The 23037-nt window shown below is 45.8% G+C and overlaps 3 pseudogenes; all 3 read left to right on the top strand.

Moving 5' to 3' along the window:
* The first annotated feature begins 1611 nt into the window (after positions 1-1611).
* Positions 1612-1729, top strand: LOC140113375 (5S ribosomal RNA; annotated as a pseudogene).
* A 5218-nt stretch (positions 1730-6947) lies between these two features.
* On the top strand, positions 6948-7065 carry LOC140113374 (5S ribosomal RNA; annotated as a pseudogene).
* Positions 7066-14752: 7687 nt separating this feature from the next.
* Positions 14753-14870, top strand: LOC140113372 (5S ribosomal RNA; annotated as a pseudogene).
* The last annotated feature ends 8167 nt before the right edge of the window (positions 14871-23037 follow it).

Genomic DNA, 23037 nt, shown 5'->3' with positions numbered 1-23037 from the left:
CCCAAGTTCCGTTGACCTTTTTGAACCTGAAAATTGTGTTAGTTTCTCTATGAGATAGTAAAAGAAGGTTCAAATTGAACAGCTGCTGTCAACGGCCATTCTAAGCTGAATTTGCCTGCTCTCATCAGATCGCAGCAGCAATGCAGCTTAAGGCTTGGCAAGTACCAGCATGGGAGACTGGCTGGGAATCCCAAGTTCCGTTGACCTTTTTGAACCTGAAAATTGTGTTAGTTTCTCTGTCAAAGATGGTAAAAGAAGGTTCAAATTGAACAGCTGCTGTCAACGGCCATTCTAAGCTGAATGTGCCTGCTCTCGTCAGATCGCAGCAGAAATGCAGCTTAAGGCTTGGCAAGTACCAGCATGGGAGACTGGCTGGGAATCCCAAGTTCCGTTGACCTTTTTGAACCTGAAAATTGTGTTAGTTTCTCTATGAGATAGTAAAAGAAGGTTCAAATTGAACAGCTGCTGTCAACGGCCATTCTAAGCTGAATGTGCCTGCTCTCGTCAGATCGCAGCAGCAATGCAGCTTAAGGCTTGGCAAGTACCAGCATGGGAGACTGGCTGGGAATCCCAAGTTCCGTTGACCTTTTTGAACCTGAAAATTGTGTTAGTTTCTCTGTCAAAGATGGTAAAAGAAGGTTCAAATTGAACAGCTGCTGTCAACGGCCATTCTAAGCTGAATGTGCCTGCTCTCGTCAGATCGCAGCAGCAATGCAGCTTAAGGCTTGGCAAGTACCAGCATGGGAGACTGGCTGGGAATCCCAAGTTCCGTTGACCTTTTTGAACCTTAAAATTGTATTAGTTTCTCTGTCAAAGATGGTAAAAGAAGGTTCAAATTGAACAGCTGCTGTCAACGGCCATTCTAAGCTGAATGTGACAGCTCTCGTCAGATCGCAGCAGCAATGCAGCTTAAGGCTTGGCAAGTACCAGCATGGGAGACTGGCTGGGAATCCCAAGTTCCGTTGACCTTTTTGAACCTGAAAATTGTATTAGTTTCTCTGTCAAAGATGGTAAAAGAAGGTTCAAATTGAACAGCTGCTGTCAACGGCCATTCTAAGCTGAATGTGACAGCTCTCGTCAGATCGCAGCAGCAATGCAGCTTAAGGCTTGGCAAGTACCAGCATGGGAGACTGGCTGGGAATCCCAAGTTCCGTTGACCTTTTTGAACCTGAAAATTGTGTTAGTTTCTCTGTCAAAGATGGTAAAAGAAGGTTCAAATTGAACAGCTGCTGTCAACGGCCATTCTAAGCTGAATGTGCCAGCTCTCGTCAGATCGCAGCAGCAATGCAGCTTAAGGCTTGGCAAGTACCAGCATGGTAGACTGGCTGGGAATCCCAAGTTCCGTTGACCTTTTTGAACCTGAAAATTGTGTTAGTTTCTCTGTCAAAGATGGTAAAAGAAGGTTCAAATTGAACAGCTGCTGTCAACGGCCATTCTAAGCTGAATGTGCCTGCTCTCGTCAGATCGCAGCAGCAATGCAGCTTAAGGCTTGGCAAGTACCAGAATGGGAGACTGGCTGGGAATCCCAAGTTCCGTTGACCTTTTTGAACCTGAAAATTGTGTTAGTTTCTCTATGAGATAGTAAAAGAAGGTTCAAATTGAACAGCTGCTGTCAACGGCCATTCTAAGCTGAATGTGCCTGCTCTCATCAGATCGCAGCAGCAATGCAGCTTAAGGCTTGGCAAGTACCAGCATGGGAGACTGGCTGGGAATCCCAAGTTCCGTTGACCTTTTTGAACCTGAAAATTGTGTTAGTTTCTCTGTCAAAGATGGTAAAAGAAGGTTCAAATTGAACAGCTGCTGTCAACGGCCATTCTAAGCTGAATGTGCCTGCTCTCGTCAGATTGCAGCAGCAATGCAGCTTAAGGCTTGGCAAGTACCAGCATGGGAGACTGGCTGGGAATCCCAAGTTCCGTTGACCTTTTTGAACCTTAAAATTGTATTAGTTTCTCTGTCAAAGATGGTAAAAGAAGGTTCAAATTGAACAGCTGCTGTCAACGGCCATTCTAAGCTGAATGTGACAGCTCTCGTCAGATCGCAGCAGCAATGCAGCTTAAGGCTTGGCAAGTACCAGCATGGGAGACTGGCTGGGAATCCCAAGTTCCGTTGACCTTTTTGAACCTGAAAATTGTGTTAGTTTCTCTGTCAAAGATGGTAAAAGAAGGTTCAAATTGAACAGCTGCTGTCAACGGCCATTCTAAGCTGAATGTGCCTGCTCTCGTCAGATCGCAGCAGCAATGCAGCTTAAGGCTTGGCAAGTACCAGCATGGGAGACTGGCTGGGAATCCCAAGTTCCGTTGACCTTTTTGAACCTTAAAATTGTATTAGTTTCTCTGTCAAAGATGGTAAAAGAAGGTTCAAATTGAACAGCTGCTGTCAACGGCCATTCTAAGCTGAATGTGACAGCTCTCGTCAGATCGCAGCAGCAATGCAGCTTAAGGCTTGGCAAGTACCAGCATGGGAGACTGGCTTGGAATCCCAAGTTCCGTTGACCTTTTTGAACCTGAAAATTGTGTTAGTTTCTCTGTCAAAGATGGTAAAAGAAGGTTCAAATTGAACAGCAGCTGTCAACGGCCATTCTAAGCTGAATGTGCCAGCTCTCGTCAGATCGCAGCAGCAATGCAGCTTAAGGCTTGGCAAGTACCAGCATGGGAGACTGGCTGGGAATCCCAAGTTCCGTTGACCTTTTTGAACCTGAAAATTGTGTTAGTTTCTCTGTCAAAGATGGTAAAAGAAGGTTCAAATTGAACAGCTGCTGTCAACGGCCATTCTAAGCTGAATGTGCCTGCTCTCGTCAGATTGCAGCAGCAATGCAGCTTAAGGCTTGGCAAGTACCAGCATGGGAGACTGGCTGGGAATCCCAAGTTCCGTTGACCTTTTTGAACCTTAAAATTGTATTAGTTTCTCTGTCAAAGATGGTAAAAGAAGGTTCAAATTGAACAGCTGCTGTCAACGGCAATTCTAAGCTGAATGTGACAGCTCTCGTCAGATCGCAGCAGCAATGCAGCTTAAGGCTTGGCAAGTACCAGCATGGGAGACTGGCTGGGAATCCCAAGTTCCGTTGACCTTTTTGAACCTGAAAATTGTGTTAGTTTCTCTGTCAAAGATGGTAAAAGAAGGTTCAAATTGAACAGCTGCTGTCAACGGCCATTCTAAGCTGAATGTGCCAGCTCTCGTCAGATCGCAGCAGCAATGCAGCTTTTGGCTTGGCAAGTACCAGAATGGGAGACTGGCTGGGAATCCCAAGTTCCGTTGACCTTTTTGAACCTGAAAATTGTGTTAGTTTCTCTATGAGATAGTAAAAGAAGGTTCAAATTGAACAGCTGCTGTCAACGGCCATTCTAAGCTGAATGTGCCTGCTCTCGTCAGATCGCAGCAGCAATGCAGCTTAAGGCTTGGCAAGTACCAGAATGGGAGACTGGCTGGGAATCCCAAGTTCCGTTGACCTTTTTGAACCTGAAAATTGTGTTAGTTTCTCTATGAGATAGTAAAAGAAGGTTCAAATTGAACAGCTGCTGTCAACGGCCATTCTAAGCTGAATTTGCCTGCTCTCATCAGATCGCAGCAGCAATGCAGCTTAAGGCTTGGCAAGTACCAGCATGGGAGACTGGCTGGGAATCCCAAGTTCCGTTGACCTTTTTGAACCTGAAAATTGTGTTAGTTTCTCTGTCAAAGATGGTAAAAGAAGGTTCAAATTGAACAGCTGCTGTCAACGGCCATTCTAAGCTGAATGTGCCTGCTCTCGTCAGATCGCAGCAGAAATGCAGCTTAAGGCTTGGCAAGTACCAGCATGGGAGACTGGCTGGGAATCCCAAGTTCCGTTGACCTTTTTGAACCTGAAAATTGTGTTAGTTTCTCTATGAGATAGTAAAAGAAGGTTCAAATTGAACAGCTGCTGTCAACGGCCATTCTAAGCTGAATGTGCCTGCTCTCGTCAGATCGCAGCAGCAATGCAGCTTAAGGCTTGGCAAGTACCAGCATGGGAGACTGGCTGGGAATCCCAAGTTCCGTTGACCTTTTTGAACCTGAAAATTGTGTTAGTTTCTCTGTCAAAGATGGTAAAAGAAGGTTCAAATTGAACAGCTGCTGTCAACGGCCATTCTAAGCTGAATGTGCCTGCTCTCGTCAGATCGCAGCAGCAATGCAGCTTAAGGCTTGGCAAGTACCAGCATGGGAGACTGGCTGGGAATCCCAAGTTCCGTTGACCTTTTTGAACCTGAAAATTGTGTTAGTTTCTCTGTCAAAGATGGTAAAAGAAGGTTCAAATTGAACAGCTGCTGTCATCGGCCATTCTAAGCTGAATGTGCCTGCTCTCGTCAGATCGCAGCAGCAATGCAGCTTAAGGCTTGGCAAGTACCAGCATGGGAGACTGGCTGGGAATCCCAAGTTCCGTTGACCTTTTTGAACCTTAAAATTGTATTAGTTTCTCTGTCAAAGATGGTAAAAGAAGGTTCAAATTGAACAGCTGCTGTCAACGGCCATTCTAAGCTGAATGTGACAGCTCTCGTCAGATCGCAGCAGCAATGCAGCTTAAGGCTTGGCAAGTACCAGCATGGGAGACTGGCTGGGAATCCCAAGTTCCGTTGACCTTTTTGAACCTGAAAATTGTGTTAGTTTCTCTGTCAAAGATGGTAAAAGAAGGTTCAAATTGAACAGCTGCTGTCAACGGCCATTCTAAGCTGAATGTGCCTGCTCTCGTCAGATTGCAGCAGCAATGCAGCTTAAGGCTTGGCAAGTACCAGCATGGGAGACTGTCTGGGAATCCCAAGTTCCGTTGACCTTTTTGAACCTTAAAATTGTATTAGTTTCTCTGTCAAAGATGGTAAAAGAAGGTTCAAATTGAACAGCTGCTGTCAACGGCAATTCTAAGCTGAATGTGACAGCTCTCGTCAGATCGCAGCAGCAATGCAGCTTAAGGCTTGGCAAGTACCAGCATGGGAGACTGGCTGGGAATCCCAAGTTCCGTTGACCTTTTTGAACCTGAAAATTGTGTTAGTTTCTCTGTCAAAGATGGTAAAAGAAGGTTCAAATTGAACAGCTGCTGTCAACGGCCATTCTAAGCTGAATGTGCCAGCTCTCGTCAGATCGCAGCAGCAATGCAGCTTTAAGCTTGGCAAGTACCAGCATGGTAGACTGGCTGGGAATCCCAAGTTCCGTTGACCTTTTTGAACCTGAAAATTGTGTTAGTTTCTCTGTCAAAGATGGTAAAAGAAGGTTCAAATTGAGCAGCTGCTGTCAACGGCCATTCTAAGCTGAATGTGCCTGCTCTCGTCAGATCGCAGCAGCAATGCAGCTTAAGGCTTGGCAAGTACCAGAATGGGAGACTGGCTGGGAATCCCAAGTTCCGTTGACCTTTTTGAACCTGAAAATTGTGTTAGTTTCTCTATGAGATAGTAAAAGAAGGTTCAAATTGAACAGCTGCTGTCAACGGCCATTCTAAGCTGAATTTGCCTGCTCTCATCAGATCGCAGCAGCAATGCAGCTTAAGGCTTGGTAAGTACCAGCATGGGAGACTGGCTGGGAATCCCAAGTTCCGTTGACCTTTTTGAACCTGAAAATTGTGTTAGTTTCTCTGTCAAAGATGGTAAAAGAAGGTTCAAATTGAACAGCTGCTGTCAACGGCCATTCTAAGCTGAATGTGCCTGCTCTCGTCAGATCGCAGCAGAAATGCAGCTTAAGGCTTGGCAAGTACCAGCATGGGAGACTGGCTGGGAATCCCAAGTTCCGTTGACCTTTTTGAACCTGAAAATTGTGTTAGTTTCTCTATGAGATAGTAAAAGAAGGTTCAAATTGAACAGCTGCTGTCAACGGCCATTCTAAGCTGAATGTGCCTGCTCTCGTCAGATCGCAGCAGCAATGCAGCTTAAGGCTTGGCAAGTACCAGCATGGGAGACTGGCTGGGAATCCCAAGTTCCGTTGACCTTTTTGAACCTGAAAATTGTGTTAGTTTCTCTGTCAAAGATGGTAAAAGAAGGTTCAAATTGAACAGCTGCTGTCAACGGCCATTCTAAGCTGAATGTGCCTGCTCTCGTCAGATCGCAGCAGCAATGCAGCTTAAGGCTTGGCAAGTACCAGCATGGGAGACTGGCTGGGAATCCCAAGTTCCGTTGACCTTTTTGAACCTTAAAATTGTATTAGTTTCTCTGTCAAAGAAGGTAAAAGAAGGTTCAAATTGAACAGCTGCTGTCAACGGCCATTCTAAGCTGAATGTGACAGCTCTCGTCAGATCGCAGCAGCAATGCAGCTTAAGGCTTGGCAAGTACCAGCATGGGAGACTGGCTGGGAATCCCAAGTTCCGTTGACCTTTTTGAACCTGAAAATTGTATTAGTTTCTCTGTCAAAGATGGTAAAAGAAGGTTCAAATTGAACAGCTGCTGTCAACGGCCATTCTAAGCTGAATGTGACAGCTCTCGTCAGATCGCAGCAGCAATGCAGCTTAAGGCTTGGCAAGTACCAGCATGGGAGACTGGCTGGGAATCCCAAGTTCCGTTGACCTTTTTGAACCTGAAAATTGTGTTAGTTTCTCTGTCAAAGATGGTAAAAGAAGGTTCAAATTGAACAGCTGCTGTCAACGGCCATTCTAAGCTGAATGTGCCAGCTCTCGTCAGATCGCAGCAGCAATGCAGCTTAAGGCTTGGCAAGTACCAGCATGGTAGACTGGCTGGGAATCCCAAGTTCCGTTGACCTTTTTGAACCTGAAAATTGTGTTAGTTTCTCTGTCAAAGATGGTAAAAGAAGGTTCAAATTGAACAGCTGCTGTCAACGGCCATTCTAAGCTGAATGTGCCTGCTCTCGTCAGATCGCAGCAGCAATGCAGCTTAAGGCTTGGCAAGTACCAGAATGGGAGACTGGCTGGGAATCCCAAGTTCCGTTGACCTTTTTGAACCTGAAAATTGTGTTAGTTTCTCTATGAGATAGTAAAAGAAGGTTCAAATTGAACAGCTGCTGTCAACGGCCATTCTAAGCTGAATGTGCCTGCTCTCATCAGATCGCAGCAGCAATGCAGCTTAAGGCTTGGCAAGTACCAGCATGGGAGACTGGCTGGGAATCCCAAGTTCCGTTGACCTTTTTGAACCTGAAAATTGTGTTAGTTTCTCTGTCAAAGATGGTAAAAGAAGGTTCAAATTGAACAGCTGCTGTCAACGGCCATTCTAAGCTGAATGTGCCTGCTCTCGTCAGATCGCAGCAGCAATGCAGCTTAAGGCTTGGCAAGTACCAGCATGGGAGACTGGCTGGGAATCCCAAGTTCCGTTGACCTTTTTGAACCTTAAAATTGTATTAGTTTCTCTGTCAAAGATGGTAAAAGAAGGTTCAAATTGAACAGCTGCTGTCAACGGCCATTCTAAGCTGAATGTGACAGCTCTCGTCAGATCGCAGCAGCAATGCAGCTTAAGGCTTGGCAAGTACCAGCATGGGAGACTGGCTGGGAATCCCAAGTTCCGTTGACCTTTTTGAACCTGAAAATTGTGTTAGTTTCTCTGTCAAAGATGGTAAAAGAAGGTTCAAATTGAACAGCTGCTGTCAACGGCCATTCTAAGCTGAATGTGCCTGCTCTCGTCAGATCGCAGCAGCAATGCAGCTTAAGGCTTGGCAAGTACCAGCATGGGAGACTGGCTGGGAATCCCAAGTTCCGTTGACCTTTTTGAACCTTAAAATTGTATTAGTTTCTCTGTCAAAGATGGTAAAAGAAGGTTCAAATTGAACAGCTGCTGTCAACGGCCATTCTAAGCTGAATGTGACAGCTCTCGTCAGATCGCAGCAGCAATGCAGCTTAAGGCTTGGCAAGTACCAGCATGGGAGACTGGCTTGGAATCCCAAGTTCCGTTGACCTTTTTGAACCTGAAAATTGTGTTAGTTTCTCTGTCAAAGATGGTAAAAGAAGGTTCAAATTGAACAGCAGCTGTCAACGGCCATTCTAAGCTGAATGTGCCAGCTCTCGTCAGATCGCAGCAGCAATGCAGCTTAAGGCTTGGCAAGTACCAGCATGGGAGACTGGCTGGGAATCCCAAGTTCCGTTGACCTTTTTGAACCTGAAAATTGTGTTAGTTTCTCTGTCAAAGATGGTAAAAGAAGGTTCAAATTGAACAGCTGCTGTCAACGGCCATTCTAAGCTGAATGTGCCTGCTCTCGTCAGATTGCAGCAGCAATGCAGCTTAAGGCTTGGCAAGTACCAGCATGGGAGACTGTCTGGGAATCCCAAGTTCCGTTGACCTTTTTGAACCTTAAAATTGTATTAGTTTCTCTGTCAAAGATGGTAAAAGAAGGTTCAAATTGAACAGCTGCTGTCAACGGCAATTCTAAGCTGAATGTGACAGCTCTCGTCAGATCGCAGCAGCAATGCAGCTTAAGGCTTGGCAAGTACCAGCATGGGAGACTGGCTGGGAATCCCAAGTTCCGTTGACCTTTTTGAACCTGAAAATTGTGTTAGTTTCTCTGTCAAAGATGGTAAAAGAAGGTTCAAATTGAACAGCTGCTGTCAACGGCCATTCTAAGCTGAATGTGCCAGCTCTCGTCAGATCGCAGCAGCAATGCAGCTTTAGGCTTGGCAAGTACCAGCATGGTAGACTGGCTGGGAATCCCAAGTTCCGTTGACCTTTTTGAACCTGAAAATTGTGTTAGTTTCTCTGTCAAAGATGGTAAAAGAAGGTTCAAATTGAGCAGCTGCTGTCAACGGCCATTCTAAGCTGAATGTGCCTGCTCTCGTCAGATCGCAGCAGCAATGCAGCTTAAGGCTTGGCAAGTACCAGAATGGGAGACTGGCTGGGAATCCCAAGTTCCGTTGACCTTTTTGAACCTGAAAATTGTGTTAGTTTCTCTATGAGATAGTAAAAGAAGGTTCAAATTGAACAGCTGCTGTCAACGGCCATTCTAAGCTGAATTTGCCTGCTCTCATCAGATCGCAGCAGCAATGCAGCTTAAGGCTTGGCAAGTACCAGCATGGGAGACTGGCTGGGAATCCCAAGTTCCGTTGACCTTTTTGAACCTGAAAATTGTGTTAGTTTCTCTGTCAAAGATGGTAAAAGAAGGTTCAAATTGAACAGCTGCTGTCAACGGCCATTCTAAGCTGAATGTGCCTGCTCTCGTCAGATCGCAGCAGAAATGCAGCTTAAGGCTTGGCAAGTACCAGCATGGGAGACTGGCTGGGAATCCCAAGTTCCGTTGACCTTTTTGAACCTGAAAATTGTGTTAGTTTCTCTATGAGATAGTAAAAGAAGGTTCAAATTGAACAGCTGCTGTCAACGGCCATTCTAAGCTGAATGTGCCTGCTCTCGTCAGATCGCAGCAGCAATGCAGCTTAAGGCTTGGCAAGTACCAGCATGGGAGACTGGCTGGGAATCCCAAGTTCCGTTGACCTTTTTGAACCTGAAAATTGTGTTAGTTTCTCTGTCAAAGATGGTAAAAGAAGGTTCAAATTGAACAGCTGCTGTCAACGGCCATTCTAAGCTGAATGTGCCTGCTCTCGTCAGATCGCAGCAGCAATGCAGCTTAAGGCTTGGCAAGTACCAGCATGGGAGACTGGCTGGGAATCCCAAGTTCCGTTGACCTTTTTGAACCTTAAAATTGTATTAGTTTCTCTGTCAAAGATGGTAAAAGAAGGTTCAAATTGAACAGCTGCTGTCAACGGCCATTCTAAGCTGAATGTGACAGCTCTCGTCAGATCGCAGCAGCAATGCAGCTTAAGGCTTGGCAAGTACCAGCATGGGAGACTGGCTGGGAATCCCAAGTTCCGTTGACCTTTTTGAACCTGAAAATTGTATTAGTTTCTCTGTCAAAGATGGTAAAAGAAGGTTCAAATTGAACAGCTGCTGTCAACGGCCATTCTAAGCTGAATGTGACAGCTCTCGTCAGATCGCAGCAGCAATGCAGCTTAAGGCTTGGCAAGTACCAGCATGGGAGACTGGCTGGGAATCCCAAGTTCCGTTGACCTTTTTGAACCTGAAAATTGTGTTAGTTTCTCTGTCAAAGATGGTAAAAGAAGGTTCAAATTGAACAGCTGCTGTCAACGGCCATTCTAAGCTGAATGTGCCAGCTCTCGTCAGATCGCAGCAGCAATGCAGCTTAAGGCTTGGCAAGTACCAGCATGGTAGACTGGCTGGGAATCCCAAGTTCCGTTGACCTTTTTGAACCTGAAAATTGTGTTAGTTTCTCTGTCAAAGATGGTAAAAGAAGGTTCAAATTGAACAGCTGCTGTCAACGGCCATTCTAAGCTGAATGTGCCTGCTCTCGTCAGATCGCAGCAGCAATGCAGCTTAAGGCTTGGCAAGTACCAGAATGGGAGACTGGCTGGGAATCCCAAGTTCCGTTGACCTTTTTGAACCTGAAAATTGTGTTAGTTTCTCTATGAGATAGTAAAAGAAGGTTCAAATTGAACAGCTGCTGTCAACGGCCATTCTAAGCTGAATGTGACAGCTCTCGTCAGATCGCAGCAGCAATGCAGCTTAAGGCTTGGCAAGTACCAGCATGGGAGACTGGCTGGGAATCCCAAGTTCCGTTGACCTTTTTGAACCTGAAAATTGTATTAGTTTCTCTGTCAAAGATGGTAAAAGAAGGTTCAAATTGAACAGCTGCTGTCAACGGCCATTCTAAGCTGAATGTGACAGCTCTCGTCAGATCGCAGCAGCAATGCAGCTTAAGGCTTGGCAAGTACCAGCATGGGAGACTGGCTGGGAATCCCAAGTTCCGTTGACCTTTTTGAACCTGAAAATTGTGTTAGTTTCTCTGTCAAAGATGGTAAAAGAAGGTTCAAATTGAACAGCTGCTGTCAACGGCCATTCTAAGCTGAATGTGCCAGCTCTCGTCAGATCGCAGCAGCAATGCAGCTTAAGGCTTGGCAAGTACCAGCATGGTAGACTGGCTGGGAATCCCAAGTTCCGTTGACCTTTTTGAACCTGAAAATTGTGTTAGTTTCTCTGTCAAAGATGGTAAAAGAAGGTTCAAATTGAACAGCTGCTGTCAACGGCCATTCTAAGCTGAATGTGCCTGCTCTCGTCAGATCGCAGCAGCAATGCAGCTTAAGGCTTGGCAAGTACCAGAATGGGAGACTGGCTGGGAATCCCAAGTTCCGTTGACCTTTTTGAACCTGAAAATTGTGTTAGTTTCTCTGTCAAAGATGGTAAAAGAAGGTTCAAATTGAACAGCTGCTGTCAACGGCCATTCTAAGCTGAATGTGCCTGCTCTCGTCAGATCGCAGCAGAAATGCAGCTTAAGGCTTAACAAGTACCAGCATGGGAGACTGGCTGGGAATCCCAAGTTACGTTGACCTTTTTGAACCTGAAAATTGTGTTAGTTTCTCTATGAGATAGTAAAAGAAGGTTCAAATTGAACAGCTGCTGTCAACGGCCATTCTAAGCTGAATGTGCCTGCTCTCGTCAGATCGCAGCAGCAATGCAGCTTAAGGCTTGGCAAGTACCAGCATGGGAGACTGGCTGGGAATCCCAAGTTCCGTTGACCTTTTTGAACCTAAAAATTGTGTTAGTTTCTCTGTCAAAGATGGTAAAAGAAGGTTCAAATTGAACAGCTGCTGTCAACGGCCATTCTAAGCTGAATGTGCCTGCTCTCGTCAGATCGCAGCAGCAATGCAGCTTAAGGCTTGGCAAGTACCAGCATGGGAGACTGGCTGGGAATCCCAAGTTCCGTTGACCTTTTTGAACCTTAAAATTGTATTAGTTTCTCTGTCAAAGATGGTAAAAGAAGGTTCAAATTGAACAGCTGCTGTCAACGGCCATTCTAAGCTGAATGTGACAGCTCTCGTCAGATCGCAGCAGCAATGCAGCTTAAGGCTTGGCAAGTACCAGCATGGGAGACTGGCTGGGAATCCCAAGTTCCGTTGACCTTTTTGAACCTGAAAATTGTGTTAGTTTCTCTGTCAAAGATGGTAAAAGAAGGTTCAAATTGAACAGCTGCTGTCAACGGCCATTCTAAGCTGAATGTGCCTGCTCTCGTCAGATCGCAGCAGCAATGCAGCTTAAGGCTTGGCAAGTACCAGCATGGGAGACTGGCTGGGAATCCCAAGTTCTGTTGACCTTTTTGAACTGAAAATTGTGTTAGTTTCTCTATGAGATAGTAAAAGAAGGTTCAAATTGAACAGCTGCTGTCAACGGCCATTCTAAGCTGAATGTGCCTGCTCTCGGCAGATCGCAGCAGCAATGCAGCTTAAGGCTTGGCAAGTACCAGAATGGGAGACTGGCTGGGAATCCCAAGTTCCGTTGACCTTTTTGAACCTGAAAATTGTGTTAGTTTCTCTATGAGAGAGTAAAAGAAGGTTCAAATTGAACAGCTGCTGTCAATGGCCATTCTAAACTGAATGTGCCTGCTCTCATCAGATCGCAGCAGCAATGCAGCTTAAGGCTTGGCAAGTACCAGCATGGGAGACTGGCTGGGAATCCCAAGTTCCGTTGACCTTTTTGAACCTGAAAATTGTGTTAGTTTCTCTATGAAATAGTAAAAGAAGGTTCAAATTGAACAGCTGCTGTCAACGGCCATTCTAAGCTGAATGTGCCTGCTCTCGTCAGATCGCAGCAGCAATGCAGCTTAAGGCTTGGCAAGTACCAGCATGGGAGACTGGCTGGGAATCCCAAGTTCCGTTGACCTTTTTGAACCTGAAAATTGTATTAGTTTCTCTGTCAAAGATGGTAAAAGAAGGTTCAAATTGAACAGCTGCTGTCAACGGCCATTCTAAGCTGAATGTGCCTGCTCTCGTCAGATCGCAGCAGCAATGCAGCTTAAGGCTTGGCAAGTACCAGCATGGGAGACTGGCTGGGAATCCCAAGTTCTGTTGACCTTTTTGAACTGAAAATTGTGTTAGTTTCTCTATGAGATAGTAAAAGAAGGTTCAAATTGAACAGCTGCTGTCAACGGCCATTCTAAGCTGAATGTGCCTGCTCTCGGCAGATCGCAGCAGCAATGCAGCTTAAGGCTTGGCAAGTACCAGAATGGGAGACTGGCTGGGAATCCCAAGTTCCGTTAACCTTTTTGAACCTGAAAATTGTGTTAGTTTCTCTATGAGAGAGTAAAAGAAGGTTCAAATTGAACAGCTGCTGTCAATGGCCATTCTAAACTGAATGTGCCTGCTCTCATCAGATCGCAGCAGCAATGCAGCTTAAGGCTTGGCAAGTACCAGCATGGGAGACTGGCTGGGAATCCCAAGTTCCGTTGACCTTTTTGAACCTGAAAATTGTGTTAGTTTCTCTATGAAATAGTAAAAGAAGGTTCAAATTGAACAGCTGCTGTCAACGGCCATTCTAAGCTGAATGTGCCTGCTCTCGTCAGATCGCAGCAGCAATGCAGCTTAAGGCTTGGCAAGTACCAGCATGGGAGACTGGCTGGGAATCCCAAGTTCCGTTGACCTTTTTGAACCTGAAAATTGTATTAGTTTCTCTGTCAAAGATGGTAAAAGAAGGTTCAAATTGAACAGCTGCTGTCAACGGCCATTCTAAGCTGAATGTTCCAGCTCTCGCCAGATCGCAGCAGCAATGCAGCTTAAGGCTTGGCAAGTACCAGCATGGGAGACTGGCTGGGAATCCCAAGTTCCGTTGACCTTTTTGAACCTGAAAATTGTGTTAGTTTCTCTGTCAAAGATGGTAAAAGAAGGTTCAAATTGAACAGCTGCTGTCAACGGCCATTCTAAGCTGAATGTGCCTGCTCTCGTCAGATCGCAGCAGAAATGCAGCTTAAGGCTTGGCAAGTACCAGCATGGGAGACTGGCTGGGAATCCCAAGTTCCGTTGACCTTTTTGATCCTGAAAATTGTGTTAGTTTCTCTGTCAAAGATGGTAAAAGAAGGTTCAAATTGAACAGCTGCTGTCAACGGCCATTCTAAGCTGAATGTGCCTGCTCTCGTCAGATCGCAGCAGTAATGCAGCTTAAGGCTTGGCAAGTACCAGAATGGGAGACTGGCTGGGAATCCCAAGTTCCAATGACCTTTTTGAACCTGAAAATTGTGTTAGTTTCTCTATGAGATAGTAAAAGAAGGTTCAAATTGAACAGCTGCTGTCAATGGCCATTCTAAGCTGAATGTGCATGCTCTCATCAGATCGCAGCAGCAATGCAGCTTAAGGCTTGGCAAGTACCAGCATGGGAGACTGGCTGGGAATCCCAAGTTCCGTTGACCTTTTTGAACCTGAAAGTTGTGTTAGTTTCTCTGTCAAAGATGGTAAAAGAAGGTTCAAATTGAACAGCTGCTGTCAACGGCCATTCTAAGCTGAATGTGCCAGCTCTCGTCAGATCGCAGCAGCAATGCAGCTTAAGGCTTGGCAAGTACCAGCATGGGAGACTGGCTGGGAATCCCAAGTTCCGTTGACCTTTTTGAACCTGAAAATTGTGTTAGTTTCTCTGTCAAAGATGGTAAAAGAAGGTTCAAATTGAACAGCTGCTGTCAACGGCCATTCTAAGCTGAATGTGCCTGCTCTCGTCAGATCGCAGCAGCAATGCAGCTTAAGGCTTGGCAAGTACCAGCATGGGAGACTGGCTGGGAATCCCAAGTTCCGTTGACCTTTTTGAACCTGAAAATTGTGTTAGTTTCTCTGTCAAAGATGGTAAAAGAAGGTTCAAATTGAACAGCTGCTGTCAACGGCCATTCTAAGCTGAATGTGCCTGCTCTCGTCAGATCGCAGCAGCAATGCAGCTTAAGGCTTGGCAAGTACCAGAATGGGAGACTGGCTGGGAATCCCAAGTTCCGTTGACCTTTTTGAACCTGAAAATTGTGTTAGTTTCTCTATGAGATAGTAAAAGAAGGTTCAAATTGAACAGCTGCTGTCAACGGCCATTCTAAGCTGAATGTGCCTGCTCTCATCAGATCGCAGCAGCAATGCAGCTTAAGGCTTGGCAAGTACCAGCATGGGAGACTGGCTGGGAATCCCAAGTTCCGTTGACCTTTTTGAACCTGAAAATTGTGTTAGTTTCTCTGTCAAAGATGGTAAAAGAAGGTTCAAATTGAACAGCTGCTGTCAACGGCCATTCTAAGCTGAATGTGCCTGCTCTCGTCAGATCGCAGCAGAAATGCAGCTTAAGGCTTAACAAGTACCAGCATGGGAGACTGGCTGGGAATCCCAAGTTACGTTGACCTTTTTGAACCTGAAAATTGTGTTAGTTTCTCTATGAGATAGTAAAAGAAGGTTCAAATTGAACAGCTGCTGTCAACGGCCATTCTAAGCTGAATGTGCCTGCTCTCGTCAGACCGCAGCAGCAATGCAGCTTAAGGCTTGGCAAGTACCAGCATGGGAGACTGGCTGGGAATCCCAAGTTCCGTTGACCTTTTTGAACCTTAAAATTGTATTAGTTTCTCTGTCAAAGATGGTAAAAGAAGGTTCAAATTGAACAGCTGCTGTCAACGGCCATTCTAAGCTGAATGTGACAGCTCTCGTCAGATCGCAGCAGCAATGCAGCTTAAGGCTTGGCAAGTACCAGCATGGGAGACTGGATGGGAATCCCAAGTTCCGTTGACCTTTTTGAACCTGAAAATTGTGTTAGTTTCTCTGTCAAAGATGGTAAAAGAAGGTTCAAATTGAACAGCTGCTGTCAACGGCCATTCTAAGCTGAATGTGCCTGCTCTCGTCAGATCGCAGCAGCAATGCAGCTTAAGGCTTGGCAAGTACCAGCATGGGAGACTGGCTGGGAATCCCAAGTTCTGTTGACCTTTTTGAACTGAAAATTGTGTTAGTTTCTCTATGAGATAGTAAAAGAAGGTTCAAATTGAACAGCTGCTGTCAACGGCCATTCTAAGCTGAATGTGCCTGCTCTCGGCAGATCGCAGCAGCAATGCAGCTTAAGGCTTGGCAAGTACCAGAATGGGAGACTGGCTGGGAATCCCCAGTTCCGTTGACCTTTTTGAACCTGAAAATTGTGTTAGTTTCTCTATGAGAGAGTAAAAGAAGGTTCAAATTGAACAGCTGCTGTCAATGGCCATTCTAAACTGAATGTGCCTGCTCTCATCAGATCGCAGCAGCAATGCAGCTTAAGGCTTGGCAAGTACCAGCATGGGAGACTGGCTGGGAATCCCAAGTTCCGTTGACCTTTTTGAACCTGAAAATTGTGTTAGTTTCTCTATGAAATAGTAAAAGAAGGTTCAAATTGAACAGCTGCTGTCAACGGCCATTCTAAGCTGAATGTGCCTGCTCTCGTCAGATCGCAGCAGCAATGCAGCTTAAGGCTTGGCAAGTACCAGCATGGGAGACTGGCTGGGAATCCCAAGTTCCGTTGACCTTTTTGAACCTGAAAATTGTATTAGTTTCTCTGTCAAAGATGGTAAAAGAAGGTTCAAATTGAACAGCTGCTGTCAACGGCCATTCTAAGCTGAATGTGCCTGCTCTCGTCAGATCGCAGCAGCAATGCAGCTTAAGGCTTGGCAAGTACCAGCATGGGAGACTGGCTGGGAATCCCAAGTTCCGTTGACCTTTTTGAACCTGAAAATTGTATTAGTTTCTCTGTCAAAGATGGTAAAAGAAGGTTCAAATTGAACAGCTGCTGTCAACGGCCATTCTAAGCTGAATGTGCCAGCTCTCGTCAGATCGCAGCAGCAATGCAGCTTAAGGCTTGGCAAGTACCAGCATGGGAGACTGGCTGGGAATCCCAAGTTCCGTTGACCTTTTTGATCCTGAAAATTGTGTTAGTTTCTCTGTCAAAGATGGTAAAAGAAGGTTCAAATTGAACAGCTGCTGTCAACGGCCATTCTAAGCTGAATGTGCCTGCTCTCGTCAGATCGCAGCAGTAATGCAGCTTAAGGCTTGGCAAGTACCAGAATGGGAGACTGGCTGGGAATCCCAAGTTCCAATGACCTTTTTGAACCTGAAAATTGTGTTAGTTTCTCTATGAGATAGTAAAAGAAGGTTCAAATTGAACAGCTGCTGTCAATGGCCATTCTAAGCTGAATGTGCATGCTCTCATCAGATCGCAGCAGCAATGCAGCTTAAGGCTTGGCAAGTACCAGCATGGGGGACTGGCTGGGAATCCCAAGTTCCGTTGACCTTTTTGAACCTGAAAGTTGTATTAGTTTCTCTGTCAAAGATGGTAAAAGAAGGTTCAAATTGAACAGCTGCTGTCAACGGCCATTCTAAGCTAAATGTGCCTGCTCTCGTCAGATCGCAGCAGCAATGCAGCTTAAGGCTTGGCAAGTACCAGCATGGGAGACTGGCTGGGAATCCCAAGTTCCGTTGACCTTTTTGAACCTGAAAATTGTGTTAGTTTCTCTGTCAAAGATGGTAAAAGAAGGTTCAAATTGAACAGCTGCTGTCAACGGCCATTCTAAGCTGAATGTGCCTGCTCTCGTCAGATCGCAGCAGCAATGCAGCTTAAGGCTTGGCAAGTACCAGCATGGGAGACTGGCTGGGAATCCCAAGTTCTGTTGACCTTTTTGAACTGAAAATTGTGTTAGTTTCTCTATGAGATAGTAAAAGAAGGTTCAAATTGAACAGCTGCTGTCAACGGCCATTCTAAGCTGAATGTGCCTGCTCTCATCAGATCGCAGCAGCAATGCAGCTTAAGGCTTGGCAAGTACCAGCATGGGAGACTGGCTGGGAATCCAAAGTTCCGTTGACCTTTTTGAACCTGAAAATTGTGTTAGTTTCTCTATGAGATAGTAAAAGAAGGTTCAAATTGAACAGCTGCTGTCAACGGCCATTCTAAGCTGAATGTGCCTGCTCTCGTCAGACCGCAGCAGCAATGCAGCTTAAGGCTTGGCAAGTACCAGCATGCGAGACTGCCTGGGAATCCCAAGTTCCGTTGACCTTTTTGAACCTGAAAATTGTGTTAGTTTCTCTGTCAAAGATGGTAAAAGAAGGTTCAAATTGAACAGCTGCTGTCAACGGCTATTCTAAGCTGAATGTGCCTGCTCTCGTCAGACCGCAGCAGCAATGCAGCTTAAGGCTTGGCAAGTACCAGCATGGGAGACTGGCTGGGAATCCCAAGTTCCGTTGACCTTTTTGAACCTTAAAATTGTATTAGTTTCTCTGTCAAAGATGGTAAAAGAAGGTTCAAATTGAACAGCTGCTGTCAACGGCCATTCTAAGCTGAATGTGCCAGCTCTCGTCAGATCGCAGCAGCAATGCAGCTTAAGGCTTGGCAAGTACCAGCATGGGAGACTGGCTGGGAATCCCAAGTTCCGTTGACCTTTTTGAACCTGAAAATTGTGTTAGTTTCTCTGTCAAAGATGGTAAAAGAAGGTTCAAATTGAACAGCTGCTGTCAACGGCCATTCTAAGCTGAATGTGCCTGCTCTCGTCAGATCGCAGCAGAAATGCAGCTTAAGGCTTGGCAAGTACCAGCATGGGAGACTGGCTGGGAATCCCAAGTTCCGTTGACCTTTTTGAACCTGAAAATTGTGTTAGTTTCTCTATGAGACAGTAAAAGAAGGTTCAAATTGAACAGCTGCTGTCAACGGCCATTCTAAGCTGAATGTGCCTGCTCTCGTCAGATCGCAGCAGCAATGCAGCTTAAGGCTTGGCAAGTACCAGCATGGGAGACTGGCTGGGAATCCCAAGTTCCGTTGACCTTTTTGAACCTGAAAATTGTATTAGTTTCTCTGTCAAAGATGGTAAAAGAAGGTTCAAATTGAACAGCTGCTGTCAACGGCCATTCTAAGCTGAATGTGCCAGCTCTCGTCAGATCGCAGCAGCAATGCAGCTTAAGGCTTGGCAAGTACCAGCATGGGAGACTGGCTGGGAATCCCAAGTTCCGTTGACCTTTTTGAACCTGAAAATTGGGTTAGTTTCTCTATGAGATAGTAAAAGAAGGTTCAAATTGAACAGCTGCTGTCAACGGCCATTCTAAGCTGGATGTGCCTGCTCTCGTCAGATCGCAGCAGCAATGCAGCTTAAGGCTTGGCAAGTACCAGCATGGGAGACTGGCTGGGAATCCCAAGTTCCGTTGACCTTTTTGAACCTGAAAATTGTGTTAGTTTCTCTATGAGATAGTAAAAGAAGGTTCAAATTGAACAGCTGCTGTCAACGGCCATTCTAAGCTGAATGTGCCTGCTCTCGTCAGATCGCAGCAGCAATGCAGCTTAAGGCTTGGCAAGTACCAGCATGGGAGACTGGCTGGGAATCCCAAGTTCCGTTGACTTTTTTGAACCTGAAAGTTGTATTAGTTTCTCTGTCAAAGATGGTAAAAGAAGGTTCAAATTGAACAGCTGCTGTCAACGGCCATTCTAAGCTGAATGTGCCTGCTCTCGTCAGATCGCAGCAGCAATGCAGCTTAAGGCTTGGCAAGTACCAGCATGGGAGACTGGCTGGGAATCCAAAGTTCCGTTGACCTTTTTGAACCTGAAAATTGTGTTAGTTTCTCTATGAGATAGTAAAAGAAGGTTCAAATTGAACAGCTGCTGTCAACGGCCATTCTAAGCTGAATGTGCCTGCTCTCGTCAGACCGCAGCAGCAATGCAGCTTAAGGCTTGGCAAGTACCAGCATGCGAGACTGCCTGGGAATCCCAAGTTCCGTTGACCTTTTTGAACCTGAAAATTGTGTTAGTTTCTCTGTCAAAGATGGTAAAAGAAGGTTCAAATTGAACAGCTGCTGTCAACGGCTATTCTAAGCTGAATGTGCCTGCTCTCGTCAGACCGCAGCAGCAATGCAGCTTAAGGCTTGGCAAGTACCAGCATGGGAGACTGGCTGGGAATCCCAAGTTCCGTTGACCTTTTTGAACCTTAAAATTGTATTAGTTTCTCTGTCAAAGATGGTAAAAGAAGGTTCAAATTGAACAGCTGCTGTCAACGGCCATTCTAAGCTGAATGTGCCAGCTCTCGTCAGATCGCAGCAGCAATGCAGCTTAAGGCTTGGCAAGTACCAGCATGGGAGACTGGCTGGGAATCCCAAGTTCCGTTGACCTTTTTGAACCTGAAAATTGTGTTAGTTTCTCTGTCAAAGATGGTAAAAGAAGGTTCAAATTGAACAGCTGCTGTCAACGGCCATTCTAAGCTGAATGTGCCTGCTCTCGTCAGATCGCAGCAGAAATGCAGCTTAAGGCTTGGCAAGTACCAGCATGGGAGACTGGCTGGGAATCCCAAGTTCCGTTGACCTTTTTGAACCTGAAAATTGTGTTAGTTTCTCTATGAGACAGTAAAAGAAGGTTCAAATTGAACAGCTGCTGTCAACGGCCATTCTAAGCTGAATGTGCCTGCTCTCGTCAGATCGCAGCAGCAATGCAGCTTAAGGCTTGGCAAGTACCAGCATGGGAGACTGGCTGGGAATCCCAAGTTCCGTTGACCTTTTTGAACCTGAAAATTGTATTAGTTTCTCTGTCAAAGATGGTAAAAGAAGGTTCAAATTGAACAGCTGCTGTCAACGGCCATTCTAAGCTGAATGTGCCAGCTCTCGTCAGATCGCAGCAGCAATGCAGCTTAAGGCTTGGCAAGTACCAGCATGGGAGACTGGCTGGGAATCCCAAGTTCCGTTGACCTTTTTGAACCTGAAAATTGGGTTAGTTTCTCTATGAGATAGTAAAAGAATGTTCAAATTGAACAGCTGCTGTCAACGGCCATTCTAAGCTGGATGTGCCTGCTCTCGTCAGATCGCAGCAGCAATGCAGCTTAAGGCTTGGCAAGTACCAGCATGGGAGACTGGCTGGGAATCCCAAGTTCCGTTGACCTTTTTGAACCTGAAAATTGTGTTAGTTTCTCTATGAGATAGTAAAAGAAGGTTCAAATTGAACAGCTGCTGTCAACGGCCATTCTAAGCTGAATGTGCCTGCTCTCGTCAGATCGCAGCAGCAATGCAGCTTAAGGCTTGGCAAGTACCAGCATGGGAGACTGGCTGGGAATCCCAAGTTCCGTTGACTTTTTTGAACCTGAAAATTGTATTAGTTTCTCTGTCAAAGATGGTAAAAGAAGGTTCAAATTGAACAGCTGCTGTCAACGGCCATTCTAAGCTGAATGTGCCAGCTCTCGTCAGATCGCAGCAGCAATGCAGCTTAAGGCTTGGCAAGTACCAGCATGGGAGACTGGCTGGGAATCCCAAGTTCCGTTGACCTTTTTGATCCTGAAAATTGTGTTAGTTTCTCTGTCAAAGATGGTAAAAGAAGGTTCAAATTGAACAGCTGCTGTCAACGGCCATTCTAAGCTGAATGTGCCTGCTCTCGTCAGATCGCAGCAGTAATGCAGCTTAAGGCTTGGCAAGTACCAGAATGGGAGACTGGCTGGGAATCCCAAGTTCCAATGACCTTTTTGAACCTGAAAATTGTGTTAGTTTCTCTATGAGATAGTAAAAGAAGGTTCAAATTGAACAGCTGCTGTCAATGGCCATTCTAAGCTGAATGTGCATGCTCTCATCAGATCGCAGCAGCAATGCAGCTTAAGGCTTGGCAAGTACCAGCATGGGAGACTGGCTGGGAATCCCAAGTTCCGTTGACCTTTTTGAACCTGAAAGTTGTATTAGTTTCTCTGTCAAAGATGGTAAAAGAAGGTTCAAATTGAACAGCTGCTGTCAACGGCCATTCTAAGCTGAATGTGCCTGCTCTCGTCAGATCGCAGCAGCAATGCAGCTTAAGGCTTGGCAAGTACCAGCATGGGAGACTGGCTGGGAATCCCAAGTTCCGTTGACCTTTTTGAACCTGAAAATTGTGTTAGTTTCTCTGTCAAAGATGGTAAAAGAAGGTTCAAATTGAACAGCTGCTGTCAACGGCCATTCTAAGCTGAATGTGCCTGCTCTCGTCAGATCGCAGCAGCAATGCAGCTTAAGGCTTGGCAAGTACCAGCATGGGAGACTGGCTGGGAATCCCAAGTTCCGTTGACCTTTTTGAACCTGAAAATTGTGTTAGTTTCTCTGTCAAAGATGGTAAAAGAAGGTTCAAATTGAACAGCTGCTGTCAACAGCCATTCTAAGCTGAATGTGCCTGCTCTCGTCAGATCGCAGCAGCAATGCAGCTTAAGGCTTGGCAAGTACCAGCATGGGAGACTGGCTGGGAATCCCAAGTTCTGTTGACCTTTTTGAACTGAAAATTGTGTTAGTTTCTCTATGAGATAGTAAAAGAAGGTTCAAATTGAACAGCTGCTGTCAACGGCCATTCTAAGCTGAATGTGCCTGCTCTCATCAGATCGCAGCAGCAATGCAGCTTAAGGCTTGGCAAGTACCAGCATGGGAGACTGGCTGGGAATCCAAAGTTCCGTTGACCTTTTTGAACCTGAAAATTGTGTTAGTTTCTCTATGAGATAGTAAAAGAAGGTTCAAATTGAACAGCTGCTGTCAACGGCTATTCTAAGCTGAATGTGCCTGCTCTCGTCAGACCGCAGCAGCAATGCAGCTTAAGGCTTGGCAAGTACCAGCATGGGAGACTGGCTGGGAATCCCAAGTTCCGTTGACCTTTTTGAACCTTAAAATTGTATTAGTTTCTCTGTCAAAAATGGTAAAAGAAGGTTCAAATTGAACAGCTGCTGTCAACGGCCATTCTAAGCTGAATGTGCCAGCTCTCGTCAGATCGCAGCAGCAATGCAGCTTAAGGCTTGGCAAGTACCAGCATGGGAGACTGGCTGGGAATCCCAAGTTCCGTTGACCTTTTTGAACCTGAAAATTGTGTTAGTTTCTCTGTCAAAGATGGTAAAAGAAGGTTCAAATTGAACAGCTGCTGTCAACGGCCATTCTAAGCTGAATGTGCCTGCTCTCGTCAGATCGCAGCAGAAATGCAGCTTAAGGCTTGGCAAGTACCAGCATGGGAGACTGGCTGGGAATCCCAAGTTCCGTTGACCTTTTTGAACCTGAAAATTGTGTTAGTTTCTCTATGAGACAGTAAAAGAAGGTTCAAATTGAACAGCTGCTGTCAACGGCCATTCTAAGCTGAATGTGCCTGCTCTCGTCAGATCGCAGCAGCAATGCAGCTTAAGGCTTGGCAAGTACCAGATTGGGAGACTGGCTGGGAATCCCAAGTTCCGTAGACCTTATTGAACCTGAAAATTTTATTAGTTTCTCTGTCAAAGATGGTAAAAGAAGGTTCAAATTGAACAGCTGCTGTCAACGGCCATTCTAAGGTGAATGTGCCTGCTCTCGTCAGATCGCAGCAGCAATGCAGCTTAAGGCTTGGCAAGTACCAGCATGCGAGACTGCCTGGGAATCCCAAGTTC

Source organism: Engystomops pustulosus, chromosome 1 (assembly GCF_040894005.1).
Source record: "Engystomops pustulosus chromosome 1, aEngPut4.maternal, whole genome shotgun sequence".
Classification (NCBI taxonomy): domain Eukaryota; kingdom Metazoa; phylum Chordata; class Amphibia; order Anura; family Leptodactylidae; genus Engystomops; species Engystomops pustulosus.
Note: the sequence above shows the minus strand (reverse complement) of the source record. Positions and strands in the feature narration are given on the sequence as shown.